Below are 27,670 nucleotides of genomic sequence, written 5' to 3'. Positions count from 1 at the left end.
TACTGTTAAGATAAACTTGTACATCTGAAAACAAGACCCTGTATTAAGAGGCAGCACAGTGGCTTAGTGGTTAGCACGTCTGCCTTGCAGTAAATGGGTCATGGGTTCGATTCCCAACCATGGCGCCTCCTGCATGCAGTTTGTATGTTCTCCCTGTGCTTGTGTGGGTTTCTTCCAGGTGCTCTGGTTTCCTCCCCCACTCCAAAGACATGCTGGTAGGTGAATTGGCTTCTGTCTAAATTGGCCCTAATATGTGTATGTATGAATGTGAGTTAGGGACCTTAGACTGTACACCCCTTGAGGGTTAGGGACTGATGTGAATGTTCAATATATATGTGTTAAGTACTGCATAAATTGATGGTGCTATATAAGTACCTGAAATAAATAAGAGAAATGTTGTTGGAAAAAACTGAACATAGTATATAGAAGACCTCATGACTTGAGAAGTTTAGTGACACCAAGCAGGGTTACGAAAAGAAACACTACAGGCAAGTAAAAAATGGACCACTCTTTTTGGCCAGAATAGCAGTTATAAATGTGGAGTCAGGAATTGCGGCACCTTCACCTATATATGGCATCGTAAACAGACAGTTATGGGTACTAATGGAAAATCCCATACATTTAAACAATTTATAAACTGTAGCATGGCATACATAGTGTGTGGGTTCCTCTGCCCTTGCGGCCTACTATATGTAGGCTGCACCTCTTGTTCTTTAAGAGTCAGAATAGGAGAACATAAATGTGGGATTATTAAAAAGGACAAATATTCTATCCCTCGACATTTCAGTGATGCACACCATAATGCCCCCCAGGGACTGAAAGTATTTAGGATTGAGGCAATAGAGGGGGATCTAGATACAGGTAGAAGGCATCAAAAAACCTTGCATCTTCACATTTGGTAATCTATCCCCTACTGGTCTCAATGAAGACCCAGAGATTCACAATATTATTCACTAGTCTATATGTGCTAGTGCCAACATATACCATTTACTTTCTTCACCCAGTTTATATCCTATGTAATTAGTTCCACCGATAGTTGTGGTGGTTTATGTAAGGATTTATTCTACTTATAAAGGGCGGTGTCCCTTTCCCTTAGATGAAATATTACAGTGCCTCCAGCCGTTAAAATACGGCAAATATTTAGTGAACCAATAATTTGGACACCTTGATAATTTGATCACCACTTATTATTATACCTTGAATCCTTTTAGCCAGTATGATTTCGTACCATACACACAAAATTTGCCTTATAATAGATAAATATAAAAATTTATTTATGTACAAAAATTATATATATATTAACACAAAACACAAAAGACTGGTGATGAATGAATACTGGTACACACGATCAAAGATATACTATACCAATATCATACACGATACAATATTTCTAAATAATGAATTTAGAGTATATAATTTAGAGTATCTCAGAGGTTATTTTCTCACATCCCGTGGCCATAGGAATGGGAGAAGATATTCCCTGATAAATTATACTCTAATTACTAATATTTAATAATTTATGAAATATGAAAAATTTGTAATATGCCACCAACAATATCTAACAGTAATACGGGATCTCTCTATATATATATATATATATGAACACCCAATACAGTTGTTATCACTCTAAGGTAATTCTTATCACTCTAAACAACAGAGGAAATATGCAATACAAAATTAAATGGACAGTCTCACCACACCCAGAACTTGGACTATGACACTTTCCCAGTGGATTCAGCTGGCAATGGAACGCCTTTAGAATGATGGCCACAGGGACAAGTGATAGATATGTAGTATAGTACAGATTCAGAGGTGTAGAAGTTTAGTAGAAAGTTTAAAAATTTTGAAAGGATGAAAGAATGGTTATTCAGCAGAAATGGATTTCAGCCACTTCAGATGTCTTCAGCTTCTTCAATCAGTTTTCAGTCAGGTTCTCCTTTTTGCTCAGTGAGGTTTTCAGTGAGGGTTTTTCAATGAGTTTCTTCCAGGTCTTTTTCTTTTCAAATGAGGTGCATGGCTTTTTATACCATCTAAACTATTGTTCTAAGAGACCCTCCCAACAGGCTTTTGATTGGCCGGTCGAGAAGTGTATGTACCTAAACTATCTCTCACCTGTCCACCAGATGGCAGTCATGTACCATAGAACAATTTGAGTATTTATGATGACTCACACCTCGGGTGGAATTCAAGGTGATTTCAGGTATTAAATATACGTCTTATCCAAATATATATTTGATTATACCTATAATGTTCTGGATAGGACTATTAAAGATATATGTATATTCAGTTATTCATTTCCCTGAGATACAAACTTGTGTGAAAGCATTTGTTTTCTGATACAACATACAACTGATGCTAATTCACAATATATCTTACTTTTCCTCATCTCAATACTCAAGTTAGTGATATACAATCCTCATTCTGCTGAATATATTGTTGTGTGTGAAACATACTCTTTATAACATCCCATTGATAATATGCTTTTTGATAATATCTCTGTGGGTAGATATATCCAGTTCTCAGCCTTATATGTCCTAAGTTTAACCTTTTTGTTTTAGAACAAAAATTCCCATGAGTAGGAAAGACCCTCTGTTTACCTGTCCATTGTGTAGGAGTTAGGGTAAACAACCAGTTATACTTGTAACCTTAGTGGATAATAGTATATTGTGACAGTTCGAGAAGTTTGTTTGTTCATCACACTTTCCAAGGTTTCGGGAGAACCTTTAGCCAGTTAGGTTTCCGTCTCATCATTGTCTTTTGGTTAGGTGTGATGACTCAATGTTTAAAGGTCTAACGTCTTATTTGACTGTCTGATTAACTTTTGTATATGCATTTTCCCCAACCTCAATATACAAACAGTATTTGCTGATATATGTATCTTTTAGTTAGTTTCATAGTCGCCAATTTAAACCTCAGAATTGTCAGTCTTAGACCACCTGTGGATAGTAAAACAGTCTATTGTCTCTGGGAAAAGTTCCCTTCACCCATTATTTTCATGTCTTCACTAGAGGGTCCTTTGAATCTCAATCAAGAAAATTTAACTCTTAACAGGCGGCTAGGCTGGTCTGCTGCTGAAATAAAGTTATGTTTTGATTAATAACTTCAAAAGGCACTACAAATCCCCCTTTTTTGGGGTACAGGCACGTCTAGATGGGTGTCTATATCGCAAACCATGAGTGGGACTTTTGTCTAGGGTGACCGTTTGTCTTCTCCATATGGGGTGAATGAAAATAAAGAATTTTTTAATAGAAAAGTGGCAGCGGTAATGCTGGTTTGGTCCTCAACTTGACTCGGCGTTCTCAGACGGACACTTCTGATGACGATCCTGGTCTTGCGATGAGGCCGGCCTGGCCTGGCACATCCACCTCGGGGTCCATGGGGTCCTCCGCACGACAGGTCTCTTAGACGGTCTCCTAGGCGGGTCTTTTCCTCTGCACTGGCCCTTGGTGGCCTGGGACATCAGGTTATCATTTCCGGATTGATCTCTGGCATCTGGTCTTTCCCACAGGACATCATAGCTTCCTTCTAGGGTCTGGTCATCGACACCTCCGATCGCCGGTCTGGTCATCGCCTGGGCCGTCATTTCTAAAATTATTAAAAATAAACAGTTTAAGTATTGGATATATACAATTATGTTACTGGATCCTGTAAGGCAAAAATTGAATGATAATGTTCAAAGGAAATTTAATAATCTCAATATCTCCAGATAGGAACTGGTGGGTTAGTCTTCCAACAACTGCAATTGAGACTTCGGATGGCAAGCACGTAATTGATTGATGTGCACCCATCTATCACTGATTTCACCATACCAGGGAATATGTAATTTATATGCGACCGGAGAAATCTTGTCAATGATAGAGAACGGACCTTTCCAAGATGGAAGGAATTTCCGTTCCTTGACCTGGTCTCTTGCAAAGTTGTATAAATAGACCTTGTCACCAATCTCATATTCCTTCTTAGAGGTTTTGAGATCATAGTATGTCTTAGCACTAGTTGCAGCCCTTTCCAAATTTCGCTGGGCAAAAGCAAAAGCATATTGCAAATGTTTACGTAAATCCTCTATGTATTGGTGTGTGGTGGTGGCATTGATCAAATTTTGATCTGTAGTGCGATACAATAAGTGCTGGGGCAGTACCATCCGTCTACCTGTCATCAGTTCAAAGGATGACATTTTTGTAACTGTATTCGGAGTAGCCCTCAACGCCATCAGGACCAGCGGAAGTTTTACATCCCAGTCTTTGCCTGTTTCCTTCACAAATTTCTTAAGGACGTTAACGATGGTCTGATTGTATCGTTCTACTCCACCACTAGAGGCTGGCCGATAGGCGATATGCAATTTCCTTTTAACCCCCAAAACTTTCCACAATTTGGCCATCACTTCGCTAGTGAAGTGCGATCCTCTATCAGATTCTATCCTCTGTGGGAGACCAAAACGTGAAAATACATGATTTATTAATAATGCAGCACATGTCTCGGAGCTATTATTTGGTGCTGGTATACATTCGACATACTTGGTAAATAAACATGTAACTGTTAACATATACCGATTTCCTCGTGAAGATTTTGTTACGGGCCCAATAAAATCCATTTGAAGGTCTGACCAAGGCATACATATCCCCCTTTTCTGGAGAGGTGCTCTGTGAGTTGGTTTGGTAGGATGAAATTGGGGACATATTAAGCAACCTTGGCAGTACTCCTTCACATCACGTTACATATGCGGCCAGTAGGCATAATCCCGCAGGATCTCATACGTGATTTTCTCTCCATGATGCTCGGAAGTAGGAGCATCATGGGCATGCTGTAGCATCAAACCTCTAAATTTAAGTGGGACGACCCATTGTTGTACGCCACCCTTTGAGGTTCGTATCAACAATCCCTGGTACAAAGAGAATTGAGATTTGGATTTCATTAAGATACGTAAATCTTCCTTCCCACTACATACGTCCTTATTTATGGGATTTTGGTTGGGATCTTCTATATGACTATAAAACAAGCCAATTATTGGGTCTTCTTTTTGGGCAGTAATTAAATCCTCACTAGGAGAATCGTGACTCCACTGTAATGCATTTGGATCACCAGCTGTTCTGGCCTGTTGCCTGGTGATAGCTTCAACCTGTACGTTACCTAAAAATTGATCGATGTCTAACAATTTATTGCCCCTTCCTTGGCTAGAGAATCGGCCAGATCGTTCCCTTCTTTTTCGGCACCTAGAACCTTAGAGTGGCCTTTGGTCTTTTTGAAGTGAAGGGTGATATCATTGGACCTTACCAGTTCATCGATGTGACAAAAGAGCTTACCATGTTTCACGGGTTTGTGATTACTCTTGTTCATGTTGTTTCGCTTCCACCTAGGGAAATATTCCACAAAACTATTCCTGACATAATTGGAATCAGTTATGATGGCACATTCTTTAATGTTGAACTCTATAGCCATCTCAACTGCTCTAAGGATTGCAGTAAGTTCAGCAACCTGACTGCTTTTTGGTCCAAGTTTGTATCCCACAAAAATTGGGGTGACACCTTGGGTCCAAACGATTCCAATGCCTGCCACTAGTTGGAGCTGTTCCCCATCCTTGTGATGAAAAGCACAACCATCCACATATACACACGGCAGCTGTTTACAGTATTCTTCATCATAAACCTTGTAGGGAGAGAACAGTTGTTCTTCCAAAAAGTCAGTGTCCGGGGCTTCCATAGCATGCGTAGTTGCGGAACAATCATGGAGCTCGGCTAGGCCCTGGGCTACTGAACTTTCCTTGTTCTGTTTATAATGAATTTCAAGAGGCCACCCTTGCAAAGACAAAGTCCAAGCAGTGATGCGGCTATTAGACACATTTCCTCCCCTGATACGTTCACTCTTTAAATACTGTAAAGGCTGGTGTGCCGTTTCAACAATGATTCTCTCTCCTTGAATGTAACTGCGGAAATTCTGTAATGCCCACACGGTGGACAATAGAGCTTTTTCACAGTCACTGAATTTTACTTCTACCGGGGACAAAGTTTTACTGGCATAGGCAATCACCTTACTGACATCATCTTGTTTCTGGTAAAGAACGGAACTCATACTTACCTGCGTAAACCCTGTCTCTAGATAGAAGTTTTTACCCCCTTCAGGATATCCGAGACACGGCGCTTGTGTAAGACGTTCCTTTAACTCCTTCATGGCGTCTTCCTGTTTCTTACCCCACGACCATTCGACATCCTTCTTCAGTAGGTGAAGCAGTGGCTTGCTTATCTCGGCGTAATTATCAATAAACTTACGCGAGTAGTTTACCATACCTAGGAATGATCTCAATTCTTTAAGGTTAGTAGGGACTTTACAGTTTAGAACCGCCTCTACCTTCTTCTTTTGTGGGTTCAAACCTTCAGCAGTAACTTCATGGCCTAGGAAGTTTACCTTCGTGCGACACCACTGGGCTTTTTGTAAGGACAGATTAACTCCTGCTGCTTTTAATTGGCCCAAAACATGCCGAAGTTCTGTAATATGCTTGGCCATATCAGTACTTTTGATCAAGATATCGTCCACATATGCCAACGTCCCCCTTTCGAAGGCGTCTGGCATGGCCTTGTGCATGAACACAGCAAATTCATGTCAATTTATGAATCCAAAAGGCATTCGCACCCAACAATACTGTTGATTTCCAAAACTGAAGGCCAGTTTGTATTGGTCTTCCTCACTCACCTTAATGGTCCAATACCCCTGTGCACAATCCAAGGCTGTAAAAACTTGGGATCCTTGGAGCTGGGCTAGACATTGGTCTATGTATGGAACAGGCCATCCTGACATGTACACACGTTTGTTCAGCTGACGGAGGTCAGCGCACAACCGCCATTGTCCATTGGGTTTTAAAATACCCAGGATCGGGTGGTTATAGGAGCTGTGGATGGGCCTAATTATACCCCTTTCATGTAACTTCCTGATAATCTCAGCTAGAGATTCATAGGAAGCTAATGGTAACCTATACTGTCTTACGAATACTGGTGGGGCATCTGGATCTGTTTGGATCCTAGCGATGTGTAGGTCAGTAGTCCCACAATCATAAGAATCCTTGGCAAAGATCTCTTGGAAGTCAAGGAGAAGCTCTCGGAGCAATTGTCGGTCGAGATCATTGGAACACGCATCAGCGAGGACTACCATCTCTTCAACTAACTCCTTGAATCCAGGAAAGCTTTCTGGCTGACCTATCTCATATGCCTCTTCAAGTTTTGTGGTGAGGTCATTGGGCATGTGATGTGTGTGTGTGTTCTCCTGCCATCCAGGTTCTTTGGGGTACTCTTGTTCTTTGATTGGGTGATCAAAGACAATTGATGTCTCTTCGATTCGACAGGTACCATCTTTAGAATCGAAAGGATAAATGGACTCTACGGTGAAAATACCCTCTGGTAATGAATGTTTGTTCAATTAATTGTTCCTCCGATAAATATTCATCGGGGATGAGTCCAATCACCTGGTTAGTGACCCCAAAGGTGTAATATTCAGTCTCTACCGCTAGACCAATAAGGGTCTCTTTGGGTAAGACGATGTCCTGATTGGACAGATTATGTATGTAAATGTACATCGGGAACTGATGTGTGTTGACTAGGGGCGTGTGTGTAATGTTCAGTCCTTCCCCCTGCATTTTATGGGTGAGGCATACTAATGCATCTGACCCCTTCAGTCTATGTCCCTTTTTAACTTGGATGGGGAGTATGAAATTATTTATGCCCTTAGGAATTGTAATCTTCTGGGCTACCTGGACTTCAACAGCATAAGGCATCTGTTGCTGGGATTCTAAGGCTAAGTCCAGATTTTGGTACTTCTCGGGGTCCCCCTTTAGTCGACTCCATAAACAGTCATTAATTAGGTCGACTTGCATTGCAAATCGATGTAATACATCGTTGCCAAAATAAATTTTAGTTTGGGGATTATCCAAGACTAGGAACAAATGGGTGGCTGTTTTGTTTCCTATAGTGACGTTTAAGAGACACCTAGCTATTGAATTATAATCATCAGAGTCATCAATGGAGTCTGAAATCCAATGACGCTGAGGTGTGGAGAAACGGATCATTTCCATTTCGGTCAGGTGTTTTATCAGCCCATGGCTTACAAAGCTGTGTTCCTGTCTCAAATCTAGTTTGGCATATTTTGACCTATTAAGACCATTTATCCGGATGGGGATAAACAAGTCGCTGTTAACCCTTTCAATGCTTGTCAAGAATTGGGTGTGATCTCCCCCTTTCCTTGGTTTATCCTCCTGATGAAAAGATATCGTAAGGATGTCATCTTGGAGGGAAATATCTTTTATTTTATCTTGGGGAATTCTAAAAATGTGATCCTCATCTCTTCTGATAGGGTTATGGTCATCAGGTTTGATAACCGTTTCATCAGGAAGTTGACTATTCCTGAAATGGATTTCTAATGATCCAGGCCTTTCTTCCACCAGGTGGCAGTGTTGTCGGGAATGGGGAGTTTTAAGTTTCCCATATTTAATCGGGGGATTTAAATGTGACCACAGTACTTGGTTCACACAGTCAACTATTGTGTTCAGCCTTTTTAGAAAGTCCATCCCAATGATCATGTGGTGCTGGGAGATGCTGGCAATGATGATAGGGTGTCTCAGTTCCTTGTTACCCAGTTTAATTTTGAGCCAGGCGGTACCTGTGACTTGTAAAGGGTCTCCACCTACACCAATCAATGAGCTGTCAAAGCTTTTAAGTCTTGGCTTGGTGGGCATGACATTCGCCACTTTATCAAAATGTTCCTGTGACATAATGGTTGCTTGGGATCCAGTGTCTATTAGGCCGACAATAGAGAGATCACTGGCATCCTGCACCTGCACTGTGGCATAATATCTCCCATCAGATTCAGTCAGCTCACACATGAAATTAGCGTGGTTGAAGATCTGTGGGCCCTTCAATGACATATGACTGGCTCTTATCTCACCGCATGTGGTGGACACATCACCCTTATCCTCCCTGGTGGGATTCTTGGACTGTTTCAAGACAGAAGCACAACTAGAAGTTGGTGCTCCGTCTGGCTTGTCAATCCCGACGACTTCCGATGCCGCGACTATATTAGGGGAAATAGATGGACACTGAAAAACAGGAGAATCGTTAATAAACAACAACGGGTCCCCCTTTGCCTGAGAACTAGATTCTCCATTAGTAGGCGTGTCAGGGACGGGACACACATCTCCTGTCATTTGACTCAGTGTTCTCCCCTGTTGGTTTAAGGCTTGGTTGCCTGTTAATTCTGTGACCCTTGGTTGGTCACAGGAGCTGTTCCTAAAAAAGGATTGGAAGAATAGTTAGTGACAAGCCGGTCCATTTGTTCAGCCATTTTGCTGACCTGTGCCTCTATTTGCTCAATACGCTTAGAGGAGTCATTCTGTTGATTCTTCCTTTTCCTGTACTTACGTTTGTATTTTGGACGGGACTGGTAATGAGACTCAGAGTCAGAACTACTGCTCCGGTCCCGACGCCATTTTTGAGGGTGTTCCTGGCGTGGAGGGAATCTTTGGAAGTCAGAGTTCTTATTAAAATTGGGATTCTTATTGAAATTATGGTTCCTATTGAAACTGGGGTTCCCATAAAAATTCCCATGTTGGTCTTGCGAGGATAATAGAACCTCCGAGGATACCATTGACCCCTTTGATTCTCATCACTATACTGGCCCTTTCCATACTTTTTATTCTTTTCACTTCCACTACCGTAGTTCCCTTGCTTTTGTCTATCCTTCCTCACCCACTGGTTTTGGGGTGCAAAGTTATGGACCTCCTTCACTCGCTGGGTTTGAGGTACAAATCTAGGGGAACCATTGGTTTTACCCCCACGGAGATCTTCCGCATATGATTTCTTCTCCGCCTGCAAATTTGGATTTGGAGGGGAAACGGTAGTGGCTGCTACTATCTTGGGACTATTCTTGGGTTCTCTTTTTATCCCGCCCTCGCTGGACTGTTGGATTGAGAACAAATAGTCACTCTCTCTCACCAACCAATCAAGAGAGCATCCCTTTCTGTAATCCTGAGCAAGTCCCAATTTTATGTAAGCAGGTAATGCTTCATAAAATAAGGTCTTGAATTCTGGCTGGTCAAGATTGGAATCCTTTTCAGCCAGGAAATAGGCATTTCTGAGGACAGCCAGAAATTCTGCAGGGCTTTGGTGAGGACCACACTTTAAATTGTAGGCCGCAGCCTTGGCAGAGGTTACAGTTTTATAAGGCCCAAATTCCATGTGGCACTTATGTTTAACCTCTCTCCAGGACTGATTAGAATAGGTCCTCAAGGTATCAAAGAATTGCCGGTATTTTTCTTCAAATACCCATGGCAGCAATTCTATTTTGGTGTGGTCATCTCTAATGCCCAGAATTTCTAACGTCTGTTCGTATGTTTTCATGTGTTCGGTGATCTCGAGGGACCCTTTCTTAGTAAACATAGGAACAGTGTCCTTCAGGAACTTAATGACCTTTGGGGTGTCATATCTTCTGAATGACCCCTGGGATTTCCCTTCTTGCCTATATGAAACCTCACACTTTTCTTCTGAGCGCTCTGGAGTATATCTTGGGAGCCTAGGGGGCGACCTATATTCTGTCTCTGCCTCACTATCAGGTACTTCACTGTGATACGGGTATCCCCGCTCATCAGCCTCCTGCTTGACTGGGTTGGTCCGGTTTTGGACCTCCGCATTTATTTGGGCCGTTAACCTCACAATCTGCTCCTCCAGAGTTTTCTGCTCAGATCTTACCAACGCAAGTTCTGACTGGTCATGCTTATCCCCTGGGTGAACTTTAATTTCAACAGGAGATAACCTTTCTGATCTGAAGTACTCCATTTCTCTTTTTAAATCCAGATATCTCTTTTTAACTTGTTTTAATTCCTGACAACTTTCCTCATACAGATCTTGAGCACATTGAATGTCTCTGACCAATCTATTTTGATGCTCTTTGGATTCATCTAGATGAATACCAGCATGACCAAGCTTCCCTTTCAAAGACTCAATGTCCTGATTTCTGCTTTCCAAAAGGAGGCGGGCTTCTGACAACTCTTCCCTTAAAGTTATGGTTTGCTGGGCAGCTCCATTGCTCATAAACCATAACATAGGCCAGGCTTCTAGGAGAAGTCTGTCACGGCTTTTATTACTTTCTGTTCTAGCAAATGCTACTAAAAACTCAACAACCCGACCCTTTTGGTTGAACAGGTCCTCAAAGGTGCTCATAGCCTGCTTTTTCTCTTCATCCACGAATTCATTATTGCTATCCCCCAAACCTAATCTCTTGCGGAGATAATCTATTACTGCACATTCTGCATACCTCTGCCAAGTACCGCAGGCTTTTCGGGCTGGCCTAAGAGTTTCCTCCTCAATATTCTGGGCCGCCAAATTTTCCTCGCTATACTTGGAAGAGGTGGATCCGTGATTACTGGATGCCATTTTGATACAAAATATATGTTTGACAAAGTGTACAAATATACAATCACCAGTGCGTTTTGTATTATGGTACGATTTCTATGGCTCTCAGCAGTGCCTCCAAATTTATTCTGTGGTGCTTTATGTAAGGATTTATTCTACTTATAAAGGGCGGTGTCCCTTTCCCTTAGATGAAATATTACAGTGCCTCCAGCCGTTAAAATACGGCAAATATTTAGTGAACCAATAATTTAGACACCTTGATAATTTGATCACCACTTATTATTATACCTTGAATCCTTTTAGCCAGTATGATTTCGTACCATACACACAAAATTTGCCTTATAATAGATAAATATAAAAATTTATTTATGTACAAAAATTATATATATATTAACACAAAACACAAAAGACTGGTGATGAATGAATACTGGTACACACGATCAAAGATATACTATACCAATATCATACACGATACAATATTTCTAAATAATGAAAAACAAGATAACAATTTTTCTAGATGATAATGATTATTAAAAATTAAATTTAGTAATAACTAATAATTTAGAGTATCTCAGAGGTTATTTTCTCACATCCCGTGGCCATAGGAATGGGAGAAGATATTCCCTGATAAATTATACTCTAATTACTAATATTTAATAATTTATGAAATATGAAAAATTTGTAATATGCCACCAACAATATCTAACAGTAATACGGGATCTCTCTATATATATATATATATGAACACCCAATACAGTTGTTATCACTCTAAGGTAATTCTTATCACTCTAAACAACAGAGGAAATATGCAATACAAAATTAAATGGACAGTCTCACCACACCCAGAACTTGGACTATGACACTTTCCCAGTGGATTCAGCTGGCAATGGAACGCCTTTAGAATGATGGCCACAGGGACAAGTGATAGATATGTAGTATAGTACAGATTCAGAGGTGTAGAAGTTTAGTAGAAAGTTTAAAAATTTTGAAAGGATGAAAGAATGGTTATTCAGCAGAAATGGATTTCAGCCACTTCAGATGTCTTCAGCTTCTTCAATCAGTTTTCAGTCAGGTTCTTCTTTTTTTCTCAGTGAGGTTTTCAGTGAGGGTTTTTCAATGAGTTTCTTCCAGGTCTTTTTCTTTTCAAATGAGGTGCATGGCTTTTTATACCATCTAAACTATTGTTCTAAGAGACCCTCCCAACAGGCTTTTGATTGGCCGGTCGAGAAGTGTATGTACCTAAGCTATCTCTCACCTGTCCGGCAGATGGCAGTCATGTACCATAGAACAATTTGAGTATTTATGATGACTCACACCTCGGGTGGAATTCAAGGTGATTTCAGGTATTAAATATACGTCTTATCCAAATATATATTTGATTATACCTATAATGTTCTGGATAGGACTATTAAAGATATATGTATATTCAGTTATTCATTTCCCTGAGATACAAACTTGTGTGAAAGCATTTGTTTTCTGATACAACATACAACTGATGCTAATTCACAATATATCTTACTTTTCCTCATCTCAATACTCAATAGTAGGAAAGACCCTCTGTTTACCTGTCCATTGTGTAGGAGTTAGGGTAAACAACCAGTTATACTTGTAACCTTAGTGGATAATAGTATATTGTGACAGTTCGAGAAGTTTGTTTGTTCATCACACTTTCCAAGGTTTCGAGTGAACCTTTAGCCAGTTAGGTTTCCGTCTCATCATTGTCTTTTGGTTAGGTGTGATGACTCAATGTTTAAAGGTCTAACGTCTTATTTGACTGTCTGATTAACTTTTGTATATGCATTTTCCCCAACCTCAATATACAAACAGTATTTGTTGATATATGTATCTTTTAGTTAGTCTCATAGTCGCCAATTTAAACCTCAGAATTGTTGGTCTTAGACCACCTGTGGATAGTCAAACAGTCTATTGTCTCTGGGAAAAGTTCCCTTCACCCATTATTTGCATGTCTTCACTAGAGGGTTCTTTGAATCTCAATCAAGAAAATTTAACTCTTAACAGGCGGCTAGGCTGGTCTGCTGCTGAAATAAAGTTATGTTTTGATCAATAACTTCAAAAGGCACTACATAGTGTCATACTCCATAAGCAAAAAATGTTTTCACTGCCTATTGGGAGAAATATATGTGTCATGAATAATGGGTACATTTCAAGCTTTGGTAGATAATCAGAGCCATTACCATGTATACAAAATCAACCACTACTATTATCATTTGTGTGTGTGTGTGTGTATATATATATATATATATTCTATGCAGCTGCTGTACAAAAACACAGTACTTAAGGGTTTATATATCTTTTGCTTGGTATTTGGTATATTTTATTGTTACATTCCTCATATGAAGTACACTACCTGGGAGCTGCGGTGTTCCTTTCCTCCTCCCTCCTTTTCCACACGGAAGTTACCCTATAGGGTAGACCCCATTCTATAAGAGCTTGCCACTCAATTATTGTATACACTCATTGCAGTATCATCTGCCAGTTTTCCTATTGCATCTTTTCTGCAAACAATATGCACCTTCTAGAATGAGAGGTCTTTATTTAGACCTGTATTGAAATACTCCACCAATATGGCGGCTGGCCACGGACCGGAAGTGACATAGCAGCATACCGAACGTACGTCACTGGAACACACTGTCGGCCTGCATTTCCTGATTTGTATAGCGGCATACGTTCCAGCACAGTGGGGACCCCCAAGTGGAGGCAATTTGCGGGTACTACTATGGTCGCCTGCGTTTGTAAAGCGGTCCTGTCATCTGAAAGGCTAAGAGCACATTCCATCATTGGAAAGGGGTAATATCTTTCTGTTTTCATATTTGGCTATGTACAGGTGCTATCTAGCAGCACAGCTTTCATCATGAACAGTAGCTTGTTGCCACCAGGGAATCAGTTTATGGGTAATCATTCTTAAGTGTGGAAATGGAGGGAGGAGCTTTAGATCAATACGGGATGCATTAGATTATAAAGTTGGCCAAATTACCATTTGCTGCTAGGCTCTGAGGAAGAAGGACATCCTTTGAAATGCGTCAGCCTTCAGGGACCCCGGTGAGATTCCCCCTAGGTCTGGAAGACTGTTGTACCCAGCCACAGATTTGTGCTTTTCTTTTATGCTTGTGAGTAGTAACTCTACTTATTTTACAATAAAGATCTTTAAGATAATGCACTAGGTAGGTGTGCCCTCTTTCTTCCTCCTCTTATTTTGCCACCATGTCACAATTTCTCAGACAGGTAATGGGTTTAAAGGATAAGTTAACTTTATGAAGCATATTACACATTACACCCATATTTAGGTTGTAACATGCAATATGCTCCTGCACCCCCCCCTTCCCCTGTCACAGCAAGCAGAGGATTCCATCCCTGCATCCGTTGTCACATTTTGAAAATGGAGCAGCTGTGCAGGGCTCCACCTGCACACCTGCCTTATTTATTCACAGGAATCTGTGAATGAATGAACTACAAGTCCCATTTGCCACCACAGCAGGCAGCTTGTATTTCTCGAAGGAATGTGAGCATGCTGATCAGCACACTGGTAATCCATTCACACTGCTATGCTCTACCACTACCACTTGTGTATCAGAAAGTTCATATGGGGTAGAAAAAACACTATAAAACCAGAAAAATGCAAATAAGAGAGAATATAAAAAATACAAAATATCAATGCAAGCAGCTGCTCACATTGACTAAATGTGTCCCCACATAAATAACTGAAAAAAGTGTAAACAATATGGCGCTTGCTCTAATCCACAGCAATAATAAAGTGTTAAATAATAAACCTAAAAATGATTCATTATATCCCAACAATGTGTATTAAATAAATGCAAATCAAGGTAAAATACTTTCATATAAACTCTTATGAATATCAATAAATACATTACAGTGCATGCGCAGAATGTGCTGGTGCTAGTGCATTAGCTGGTGCCCAATATTAATGAATGAAATTCAACAATTAATAATAAAATGCGGATATAGTGCAACAAAAGTGGAGATATATCACTTAAATAATGCCAATTGTTAATGCAGACATAATATAAAAATTATTTAGTGTCCTGTAGAATACTCTCGGATATTGTTCATTAAATACCAGGACTGTATTACATACAGAGTGCATAGTTGCCAACAGTCATGGATTGCACGGGTTGCTCTCAGATTTTTGACATTTGTTATGGACAGTCTTTGTCCTGGGCTGAATCACGCGAAATGATTTTTTTCACGGACAGGTTTTATTTTGTCACGGACTGCCGGCCACGGCAGTCGGGGCATCTAGTACTTCCCTCTCTGTCCTCCCCCTGCCTGGGACTTCCAATCAGTGAGAGAAAGGACGTAATGTGGCTGTTTCTCCCATGCTGATTGGTTGTTACTGTGAGGGGGTGTGGCCAGCCCAGGGGTGATCTTGCCAGCCAGCCTTAGCCTCCTCCTCCTCACGTGCAAGGCAGAGGAAGCTGCTGCAGAGAGGCCCAAGCCCAGGATGCACACCAGGACCACCAATGATGGACAGCCTGTCAGAGCGGCTGTGGACCTGCCAGATGCCGTTCTATAGTGTAGCAGAGGTGAGTTGTGAGAGAGAGAGAGTTGTGTGTGTGTATGGGGGTGTGTGCAGAGTGTGTGTGGAGTGTGTGTTGTGTGGGGTGTGTAGTATTGTGGAGCATACGGTTATATTTATGGTGGAACATACTGTAATATTTATGGTGGAATTTGCTGTGATATTTATGGTGGAGCATGCTGTATTCTGTCCATCCCTTGGGCCATGTCTGCAGTCTGACCATCTCCTGCAGTCTCTGACCCTCCCCTGTTCTACTCCTGCAGTCTCTGACCCTCCCCTGTACTAACAGCAGTAACCTCTAGCAACCAATCAGTGAATGGTAATGTGATGTAATCTCTAGCAACCAATCACTGGACCAGTGGAATGTGGACCAGTTCTTTATGTTTATATTATTAAAGGTTTTTTTTAGATAAGTGTATGTGTTTGTTTTTTGGGCTGTTGGGGTGAAGAGCAAAATTGTATGGGGGAGCCCAAAAAAATCTCAGACTTTATTTAACCACACCCCCTTTACACGTGCCGCCATATTTGTTATCTTCAAGCCACACCCACAATTGATGCCCCCCTAATTTACATAATGCTCTGCCTGCGCTGGCTTTCTGGACATACAATTTTTAAAAAAAGGTGTTCCTAAAAATTTTTGGGAAATGCTGGCAACTATGAGAGTGCAGAGCCTTTTTCCACAGCTGCTTACCTCTGCATCCCCCATCCACATTTAACTTTTTACCCCTGTTCAGCCATGACCTCTGCATGCAATCCCCCACCCTCCACTGCCCCCATCTTCTCCCCTTCTTAATAGCTCCACCATCTTCCATATGTCTTATTTGTGCTGCTTTATTATGCTGAAGCCAACTCTATCCCCCCCCCCCCACACTGTAGGTGGCTCCACCTTTCTCACATGCAGGGAGATCATCCAGTGTGGCTGTCAACATCCGCACTGCACCCTGGGCTCCTGCATCTCCCTTGCCCTCATCCTGCACTCAGTAAGAGCTGCTCAGGAGATTAGATCTGTGGGAGCCGTTGGGAGACAAGCTGTTACTTGTAAATAAAGGAGCTGGACTTCTGTTTTTACAAGTGACAGTGGTGAACAGAGAGCCTGAGATTGTGGAACCGAGTTCCACCAAGTTCCAGCTGAAAAAAAAACACTGGGTGTAGTTCTGTACTTTCATACAGGTCTAGCAGAGCTTGGTTAGAAATCCAACATATGGCTCTCCACTCCTATAATAAATAAATAAAATACACTTACATTTTATTAAAGCCCACACTTTGGTATAAATACAAAAATAATCCGATGCTGTACGGTCAGTAAACTTCTCATCTGGACTTCCGGTCTCGGCTGTGACTCAGCTCTATTGTGGGCTTTAATAAAATGTGAGTATATTTCTATTTTAATTAATGTAAACTTTATACTGGCTTACACTGTGGAAAGCCTCCTTTTATTTATTCAAGGAGGAGCGGAGATTGCGGCACAGTGATAGGAGTGGATAGCTATTTGTGGAATTTCTAACCAAGCGCTGCTAGACCTATATGAAGTGGCCACTCACCTTAGGTATAGACCTATGGGTCTATACCTAAGGTGAGTGGCCACTTTATATGCAGGTAAAGCACAGTAGTTTGAGCACGGAGAAGTGGAGAGAATCTAAGTGGATCAGTTACTGCCAGAAATGCATGGATTTAGAGTTTTGTAAATATCAGATTTTTGGACATGATTTTGCATATTGTGGATGCCTGGACAATATCTGCAACGGGACACTAAATACGTTTTATATTGTGATCTGCATTAACAGTTGGCAATATTAAGTAATGTATATCCCCACTTTTGTTGCACCATTTATCTGCACTTTATTTTTAATTGTTGAATTACATTTCTCAATATTGGGCACAAGCTAATGCAATATTTAGAGCACTTTCTGTACATGCACTGTAATGTATTTATTGATATGAGTTTATATGAATGTATTTTAGCATGATTTATTTTTTTGATACACATTGTTGGGATATATGATTAGATTTAGGTCTATTATTTATTTGACACTTTATGATTGCTGTGGATTAGAGCAAGCAGTACATTATTTTCACTTTTTTCAATGTGCTTTGAAAAAGTATTTGCCCCCTCCTGTTTTTTTTTTTTTGCACATTTATCACACACACAAATGATTCAGATCTGAAAACAAATTTTAATTTTATCCCAAAATATTTTATTAAAGAATAAGGCATAGCAAAGCAAATACAACTACGGATCGCAGTCCGAGAATAGACACAATAAACGGCGTCCCATATCGCAGACGAGTCAGACATGTACAATGCAATCATAGCGTAACAATGCAGTAAGACAGGTGTATATTACATATCTGCAGATATGAAGAGTTTACTAGACGAGGTAATGTAGATAGTAAAGGGAACTGATCCATGTAATGATGAGCTTTTATGATGAGGGGGTACGAAGTGTCGGGTAAGGGTAGCTTTGAAAAGGTTGCGTGTTCTGTGTTGTGTATCCGGATTAGAAAATGTGTTACCTAGATGTATTTGCGTCTGTAAGGAAGTAACTGCTATATTCTGTTGAGGAAATGTGGATGATGTGAGTATTTACTAAAGGAAGCATAAAGATAAGCCTGAGAAAATAGAACAGGTAGAGAAAGGAATGTGAAGTGATTGTCAAGGTCCTACCTTTTCCCAGAGGTTATGTTTCTCCATGTGCTGGCATCCATGTTGGATTTCTGCAGAGCATGGTGGGAATCTTTTATGCCTTCTGGTCTCTGAGGTCCATCCCGCAGAGGGGTGTGGCTGATCACATATAAGCCTGTGGTCCGCACATGCCCTTTGCACTGGTGTCTTGTGTCTTTGTGTCACCATAACTCTGTTCTGACTCTCGTGACTCTCTTGGAATCTGACTCGGCTTGTGACCTGACCATTCTTTGTGTTCTCCTTTGATCTGACCCTCCGTTGCTGAACTCGGCCCGTGACCCGTGATTCTCGTCTGCTGTCCTGTACCATTTTGTCCCGTTGTTGTCGACCTAGCCTGCCAGACTACTCTATTGTCTTTTCCACCAGCTACACGCCATTGGCGGCGGCCATTACCGCAACTGAGGTGTCTCGGGAGGCGCAACCTGGTTCCTGGCTGCGTCAAGGTCATTCCCACCATCAGGGGCCCTGGTGAAGGGCAGCCCGGGACTTAGACTCTGCACCCTGGGGGACTTCGGTCTGTGGGTGGTGGTTGTCGCCAGCCAGTGCATTACATTGTTATTAGGCCTGCCTGTCCGTTCCTCAGCTCCTGCCCTGACATTACACAAGTGAGATGAACCCTGACAGTGCAGGTACGCCTTCGCTCCCAATGCTAGTTGCCAGACTCGATCAACAGGATCATCTGTTGGATCAGTTCGCTCAGGCGTTGCAAACTCTGCTTGCACGCAGTGAGCACCTTGCTCCTGGTGCTATTAGGCCGGTAGTCACTCCGGTGGTCTCTCCCACTGCTTCTCCACTTGTTGCGTCCACCACCTCGGCGGCGCCCAGAGGTATGACTGGTTCTGCCCCTCTTCCACAGCGCTTTGAGGGTAAGCCGAGTCAGTGTCGTGGGTTCCTCAACCAGGTGGGTATTTATTTTGAACTAATACCCCACGCCTTTCCGTATGAGAGGTCAAAGGTGGGGTTCCTAATATCACTACTGAGATTCAAGATTTTTCCCGGTTTTGTCGATGCCTTCCGCAGGGTATTCGACGTACCGGCTCATTCCGCCTCGGTGGCCAAGCTGCTCATGACCATGCATCAGGGTTCACGGACCGTGGCCGAGTACGCCATAGAGTTTCGTACCCTGGCGGCAGAGGTGGGTTGGAACAATGAGGCTCTGGTGGCTGCCTTTTCCCATGGTCTTTCTGACACATTGAAGGACGAGATTGCAGCTAAGGAACTGCCTGTGGAGTTAGAGGAGCTCATCTCTTTCCTGATCCTGATTGACACCAGGCTCAGGGAGAGGCCTTCACTCAAGGAACGCCTGCCAATCGACTGGCACCTGCGTTTTCTGTCCCACCCGTTCCTCCCTCTCCTCCCACGCCTCCTGGGGATAGCTTGTCTGGTGGGGAGCCCATGCAGCTGGGGTTTGCTCGCCTTTCCGAGGGAGAGCGGGCCGCTCGGCGTCGGGAGGGTCGCTGCCTGTACTGTGGCCTCGGTGGGCACTTTCGGCAGTCTTGTCCGGCCCATCCGGGAAACGCTCGCACCTGAGATCCTGTCGGGGACAGATCTTGGGTGGAGTTTCCTCGTTCCCGGCGTTCCACAAGGATAAGCCACTGATCACCGTTGTCCTCTCTTGGACGGAGGGCTCGGTGACGGCCCAGGCGTTGGTAGATTTTGGGGCCGGTGGGTTGTTCTTGGACAGCTCGTTTGCTGCACAGCACTCCGTTCCCCTGCAGGCTCGTGCTACCCCATTGGTTCTCGAAGCAATAGATGGCAGGCCCCTGCAACCGCCGCAGGTTACCCACGAGACTCTGCCGATAGAGGTAGCCATTGGGGCTGTTCACAGGGAGTTGGCCTGTTTTCAGGTGATTTATTCCCCACACTGTTCGGTGGTTTTGGGGTATCCCTGGCTCCAGAGGCACAATCCAACCTTCAATTGGCAAACAGCTGAGATTCTCTCATGGTCTCCACAGTGTGGGGCCGGGTGCATCCGTGGGCCGGTTAAGGTATTGTGTGCCTCCTCGGACTCTGCGTTGCCCACCGACTATGGGGAGTACCTGGACATGTTTGATAAGGTACACGCTGGTGCCTTACCTCCGCATCGTCCTTACGACTGCGCCATATCCTTGCAACATGGTGCCACTCCTCTGCGTGGCAGGGTGTACCCTCTCTCGGTTGCGGAGAATAAGGCCATGGAGGAGTACGTTGTGGATGCACTTTCCTGGGGGCACATTCGTAATTCTACTTCTCCAGCAGGAGCAGGTTTTTTTTTCGTAGAGAAGAAAGGTGGGGAATTCAGGCCTTGCATCGATTACAGGGGTTTCAATCGGATTATTGTTAAGAATGCATACCCAATTCCTTTGATTTCTGAGTTGTTCGACCGCCTTAAGGGAGCAACAGTCTTTACCAAACTCGACCTTAGGCTGGCGTACAACCTCATACGGATCAGACAGGGGGATGAGTGGAATACCGCGTTTAACACCAGAACCGGGCACTATGAATACCTGGTGATGCCCTTCGGGTTGTGTAACGAGCCCGCGGTTTTTCAGGAATTCATAAACGATGTCCTTCGTGATTTGTTGCAGCAGTGCGTGGTGGTTTACCTGGATGACATCCTGGTTTACTCTACCTCCATGGAGTCCCATATCCAGGATGTCAAGCGGGTGCTGCAACGATTACGTGAGAACGAACTCTTTTGTAAGCTCGAGAAGTGCGAGTTCCATCGATCCCAAGTTGCCTTTTTGGGCTACATCATTTCCGCGGAGGGATTCTCCATGGACCCTCAGAAGGATGCGGTTCTGCAGTGGCCTCGTCCCAATGGTCTTCGGCCCATGCAGCGCTTTCTGGGTTTTGCCAACTATTATCGGAAGTTCATCAGGAACTTCTCCACGTTGGCAAAGCCTCTCTCTGATCTAACCAAGAAGGGGAGTAACCCTCACGAGTGGCCATCCGAGGCCATCGTAGCTTTCGAGGCTTTGAAAGCCGCCTTTGCTTCGGCTCCGATTCTTTCTCATCCCAATTCTGGGTTGCCCTTCATCCTTGAGGTTGATGCTTCCGAGACGGGAGTAGAGGCTCTCCTGTCTCAGCGTCGGTCGCCCAATGGACCCCTACTTCCCTGCGGGTTCTACTCCAAGAAGCTTTCCTCTGCAAAATGCAACTACCAGATTGGAGATAGGGAGTTGTTGGCCATCATTCAGGCTCTCAAGGAATGGAGGCACCTGCTCAAGGGTTCCGCGGTTCCGGTCCTCATTCTTACCGATCACAAGAACCTGACTTATCTCTCGGAGGCCAAGAGATTGACACCCCGCCAGGCCAGATGGGCTCTGTTCTTGTCACGCTTCAACTATGTGGTTTCATATTTGCCTGGTTCCAAGAATGTCAGGGCTGATGCGTTATCACGGCAATACTCTGAGTTGTCCAGGGAGGACTCTGAGCCAATCTCAGTTATACCTCCAGATCAGATCCTGGCTGCCATTCGCACCAGTCTGACCTCTCCTCTTGGGGAGCAGATTTTGGCGGCTCAAACTGACGCATCTCCCGGGAGGCCGGAGGGTAGATGTTTCGTACCCGAGGGATTGCGCACCCGCGTGCTGCGTACCTACAATGACGCCAAAACTGCCGGGCATCCGGGGAAGAACCAGCTGTGCTGGGTCGTCTCTCGTTTATTCTGGTGGCCAACCCTCCGTGCCGACATTGCCTCTTATGTAGCGGCATGTTCAATCTGTGCCCAGAATAAGTCTCCACGGCATCTCCCTTTGGGTCTTTTCCAACCCATTCCCAATGGGAAGCATCCTTGGTCACACCTAGGTATGGACTTTATTGTAGACCTCCCGGTGTCTCGGGGTCATACGGTCATCCTCATGGTCGTCGATCGGTTTTCCAAGATGTGCCATTGCATTCCACTCAGGAAATTACCAACAGCGCAAGAACTGGCCACGGTCTTTTCCAGGGAGATTTTTCGCCTGCATGGGTTGCCTAAGGTAATTGTTTCGGATAGGTGATGTGCCTCTGTCCGGTGCCCAGCCTGATGTGCCTCCATCCGGTGCCCAGCCCGATGTGCCTCCGTCCGGTGCCCAGCCTGATGTGCCTCTGTCCGGTGCCCAGCCTGATGTGCCTCTGCCCGGTGCCCAGCCTGATGTGCCTCTGCCCGGTGCCCAGCCTGATGTACCAGTCCTTGATATCCTGCCAATTACCGGATCCGGGCGGTGGAACATTTTGCCCATTTAGGACGGTTTGGAGCGTCCTGAGGCCGCTCCTTGAGGGGGGTGTACTGTCAGGAATGGACTCGCCAATAATGGTGGGACTCACGTGCCTTGTGGGTTGCAGTACCAGGACTGGCCAGCGGGTGCTCTCAACAACCAGAGGCTCACTCCAGCAATTAGCCACCACCTGGGGCTGATTGCAGGTGGTGTATTTAAGGGATGGCCAGACCTGCAGTCAGTGCCTTGTTGTACTGTTTGCTTGGCCCTGGTTTCCTGATCCTGTTACTTCTGTCCTGACTCTGCTTGAACTCTGCCTGTACTGACCTCGGCTAGTCCTGACCACTCTCCCGCCTGCTCCTGGTACTCCGTTTGCCCGTTTGCTACCGACCCGGCCTGTCTGACTACTCTTGTATTGTATGTTTCTTAACTGTTGGAGGTTTGGTTCAGTTTGTTTGCACTGTGTTTATGTTTAGTTTTGCACTGCGTTTGTATTGTTAGTCTAATAAATTATATTATTTACTATATCTGAAGCCTGCGTTTCCCTGTGTCAGTTCACACACTTCTGGTCATACCTGCATCCCTGACACCCTGACAGTGATGTAATTGGAGGGGGGGGTATGGAGGGAAAAAAAAAAAATTATAAAAATAACTTCTCCCTCATCTCCCTTCCCCTCTCCCCCTCCCTCCCCCGAATATGAATTTGGGGAAAGGAGAAGAAGCAATGGAAGGACAGACGAGTGCGGTTAAATGGATCATATTCTTATGTAGGAGCCGAGCCGGTAAAGTCATCATTTAGTTTAGCAGATAATATGCATATGGACAATCAATAGGGCAAGATATGGGTCAAAAACTCTGACGCCCGTTATGCAACAAGTTTTCAACCCATCTAATTGTAAATCTAAAATCTCCTTCATGAACTGGGCATTCTCTGAAACATCATTATGTATAACCATTCAGTCTGGGGGTCTAGATTGGTCATTTAGTGTTGTGTGGTAGGTAGTGGTGGTTTTGAAGTGACTCCAACATCCCCATGTTTTCCTGAACGCCTCGGGGCGTTCCTGCGCCACAGAAATCAGTTCCTCCATTTCCTCTATTTTGTCGATCCTGGTAAACCATTCTCGAATAGTAGGGACATGTGTGGAGCGCCAATGTACTGGAATACACTGTTTTGCTGCGTTTACCATATACAGGGCCAACGATTTACAGTACGTCTTAAAAGGGAGTGAGGAGTGGTGGAATTGTGCGGGAGAGAGGTCTAGAGCGTACGTAGTCACTTGCGTGATTATAGTTTGAACTTTTCTCCAGAAGGGTTGTAGCAAACAGCAGTCCCACCATACATGTAAGAGTGTCCCTATCTCCTGGTGACATCTCCAACACGAATCCGAGACATTAGGATCAAATCCTTTAATACTTTAATACTTTCATTCTGTTTAATGCAGTTCAAAAAAGATTCCAATGTGAGAATGAATAGTAGGGGGGATAATGGACAACCCTGTCTGGTCCCATTGCTGATCGAGAAAGCATCCGAAAGGAGGCCATTTACTCTCACTCTGGCCATTGGCATTGTATACAAAGACATAATAAAGGTCAAAAGACGTGGAGGAAGCCCATGACCCGTCAGGACGGCCTCCATGTAGTCCCAAGCCAGTCGGTCGAAGACCTTCTCCGCATCTAAGGATAAGAAGAGGCCAGGTTTCTTTTTTCATGTCAACCAATAATGTCTATTTATGGCCCTGATTGTATTGTCTCTGGCCTCTCTACCAGGTACGAATTCCACTTGGTCAGTGGAGATAACGGGGTCTATAATGCGTAATAGGCGATTGGCCAATATTTTTGCAAAGATCTTTAGATCAACATTCAGTAAGGAGATCAGACGGTAATTTGCTGGAGATGTCAGATCTTTGTTTTCTTTCGGTATAAGCGTGATATGTGCTTCAGAGAGATGCCGCATGGACTGCCCTGGGGTATCTAGCGAATTAAAGGCTTTTAGGAATGGATGTGCTAGAACAACAAATTTTAATTTTAAAACAAAGATAACCAGAGTAAATACAAAATGCAGTTTTTAAATTATTTCATTTATAAAAAGGGGAAACAAGCTGACCAAACCTGCCTGGCCCTATGTGAAAAAGTAATTGCCCCTTAAGCCTAAGAACTGGTTGTGCCACTGTTAACTGCAATAACTGCAATCAGGTATTTGTGATAACTGGTAACAAGTCTTTCACATGGTTGTGGAGGAATTTTAGTCCACTCTTCTTTGCAGAATTGTTTTAATTCAGCCACATTGGAGGGTTTTCAAGCATGAACGACCTGCATCTCAATAGCTTTTCAGTCTGGACTTTGATTAGGCCACTCCAAAAACTTAATTTTGTTTTTTTGAGCCGTTCAGAGGTGGACTTGCTGGTGTGTTTTGGATCATTGTCCTGCTGCATAACCCAAGTGCACTTGAGCTTGAGGTCAAGAACTGATGGCCAGACATTCTCCTTCAGGATTTTTTGGTAGAGTGCAGAATTCAATTATGGCAAGTTGTCCAGGTCCTAAAGCTGCAAAGCAGCCCCAGACGATCACACTGCCACCACCGTGTTTGACTGTTGGTATAATGTTCTTTTTGTGAAATGCTTTTATGCCAGATGTAATGCACAACTTCAAAAAAGGTCAACTTTTGTCTCATCAGTCCACAGAATATTTGCCGAAAAGTCTTGGCGACAATCAAGATGTTTTTTTTGCAAATGTGAGATAAGCCTTTGTGTTCTTTTTGGTCAGCAGGGGCTATTGCCTTGGAACTCTCATGGATGCCATTTTTTCCCTGTCTCTTATTATTGAATCATGAACACTGACCTTAACTGATGCAAATGAGGCTTGCAGTTCTTTAGATTTTGTCCTGTGTTCTTTTATGACCTTCTGGATGAGTCGTCATTGTGCTCCTTGAGTAATTTTGGATGGCCACTCCTGCAAAGGTTCACCACTGTTCTCAAGTTTCCTCCGCTTTGTAGCCCTTTCCAGTCTGATACATGTGAATTACTTTGTTTCTCATCTGTTCTTGAATATCTTTAGATCGCAGTCTGATGTGTTGCTTTTTGAGATCTTTTAGCGTGTTTCACTTTCTCAGCTTCTATTTAAGTGATGAAGAATCACTGCTGGATTCATTAGATTCAGCAGAAATCAGGCTTGGGTGTGTCAAATGAAATTTAACTGAGCTTTCCAAAAAATGCGGTTAATCACAGTTCATACATGATTTAGCAAGAGAGGGGGCGCAATTACTTTTCATAGAGTGCCAGGCAGGTTTGGACAGCTTCTTTTCCTTGAATAAATGAAATCATCATTTAAAAACTGCATTTTGTATTTTACTCAGGTTATCTTTGTATAATAAAATTTGTTTGATGATCTGAATCATCTACAGTAAGTGTGAAAAATATCCAAAAACAAAATTAGGGGGCAAATACTTTTTCACAGGACTGTAGATATGCTCACTTCTGCTGTGCACAGAAGTCTCAGAATTGTTGCACTTAATTCACCTTCGCCTTACTGCCTCTTTGGGTGCTAAGAAACTGACAAGTCTAAAAATATATATATATACAGTGGGGATCAAAGGTTTGGGCACCCCAGCTAAAAATTTGTATTAATGTGCATAAAGAAGCCAAGAAAAGATGGAAAAATCTCCAAAAGGCATCAAATTACAGATTAGACATTCTTATAATATGTCAACAAAAGTTAGATTTTATTTCCATCATTTACACTTTCAAAATAACAGAAAACAAAAAAATGGCGTCTACAAAAGTTTGGGCACCCTGCAGAGTTAATATCTTGTACTGCCCCCTTTGGCAAGTATCACAGCTTGTAAACGCTTTTTGTAGCCAGCCAAGAGTCTTTCAATTCTTGTTTGAGGTATCTTTGCCCATTCTTCCTTCCAAAAGTCTTCCAGCTCTTTGAGATTTCTGGGCTGTCTGTCACGCACTGCTCTTTTAAGGTCTATCCATAGATTTTCAATGATGTTGAGGTCAGGAGATTGTGAAGGCCATGGCAAAACCTTCAGTTTACGCCTCTTGATGTAATCCCCCGTGGATTTCGAGGTGTGTTTAGGATCATTATCCATTTGTAGAAGCCATCCACTATTTAACTTCAGCTTTTTCACAGATGGCATCAAGTTACCATCCAAAATTTGCTGAAATTTTATTGAATCCATTTTTCCTTCTACTCGTGAGATGTTCCCTGTGCCACTGGCTGCAACACAACCCCAAAGCATGATTGATCCAACCCCATGCTTAACAGTTGGACAGAGGTTCTTTTCATTAAATTCTGTGCCCCTTCTTCTCCAAACGTACCTTTGCTCATTCTGGCCAAAAAGTTCAATTTTAACCTCATCGGTCCACAGAACTTGTTTCCAAAATGCATCAGGCTTGCCTATATGTTCATTTGCAAAGTTCAAACGATGATTTTTGTGGTGAGGACGTAGAAGAGGTTTTCTTCTGATGACTCTTCCATGAAGACCATATTTGTACAAGTATCTCTTTATAGTGGAATAGTGTACCACAACTCCAGTGTCTGCCAGATCTTTCTGGAGGGATCGTGCAGTCAAACGTGGGTTTTGAATTGTTTTTCTCACAATCATGCGAGCTGTTCTGTCTGATATTTTTCTTGGTCTTCCAGATCTTGCTTTAACTTCCATTGTTCCTGATGACTGCCATTTCTTAATTACATTCCAAACAGAGGATATTGACATCTGAAAACGCTTTGCTAATTTCTTATAGCCTTCTCCAGCTTTGTGAGCGTCAACTATTTTCAGTTTCAGTTTTCTAGACAACTGATTAGAAGAACCCATGGTGCTGATTGTTGGGGCAAGGTCAGATGAGTCTGGGCATTTAAAACCT

The 27,670-nt window shown here is 43.1% G+C and overlaps 1 protein-coding gene across 2 annotated transcripts in view; it reads left to right on the top strand.

Annotated features, from left to right (window-relative positions):
- LOC149470725 (leukocyte antigen CD37-like) overlaps positions 1-27,670 on the top strand; it is a 391,182-nt gene that overhangs the window by 241,951 nt on the left and 121,561 nt on the right. Inside the window, exon 1 of one of the 2 annotated variants that reach the window (XR_016308144.1) lies at positions 15,809-15,946. The exons of the other annotated variant lie outside the window; for it this stretch is intronic. The gene's annotated coding sequence lies outside the window, so the exon portion shown is untranslated. Of the gene's footprint in view, positions 1-15,808; positions 15,947-27,670 lie in introns of those variants that run through there. 2 annotated transcript variants of the gene reach the window in all.

The sequence above is a fragment of the Staurois parvus genome, unplaced genomic scaffold (assembly GCF_062004578.1).
Source record: "Staurois parvus isolate SC_StPar_1 unplaced genomic scaffold, SC_StPar_1.0 ptg000032l, whole genome shotgun sequence".
Classification (NCBI taxonomy): Eukaryota; Metazoa; Chordata; class Amphibia; order Anura; family Ranidae; genus Staurois; species Staurois parvus.
Note: the sequence above shows the minus strand (reverse complement) of the source record. Positions and strands in the feature narration are given on the sequence as shown.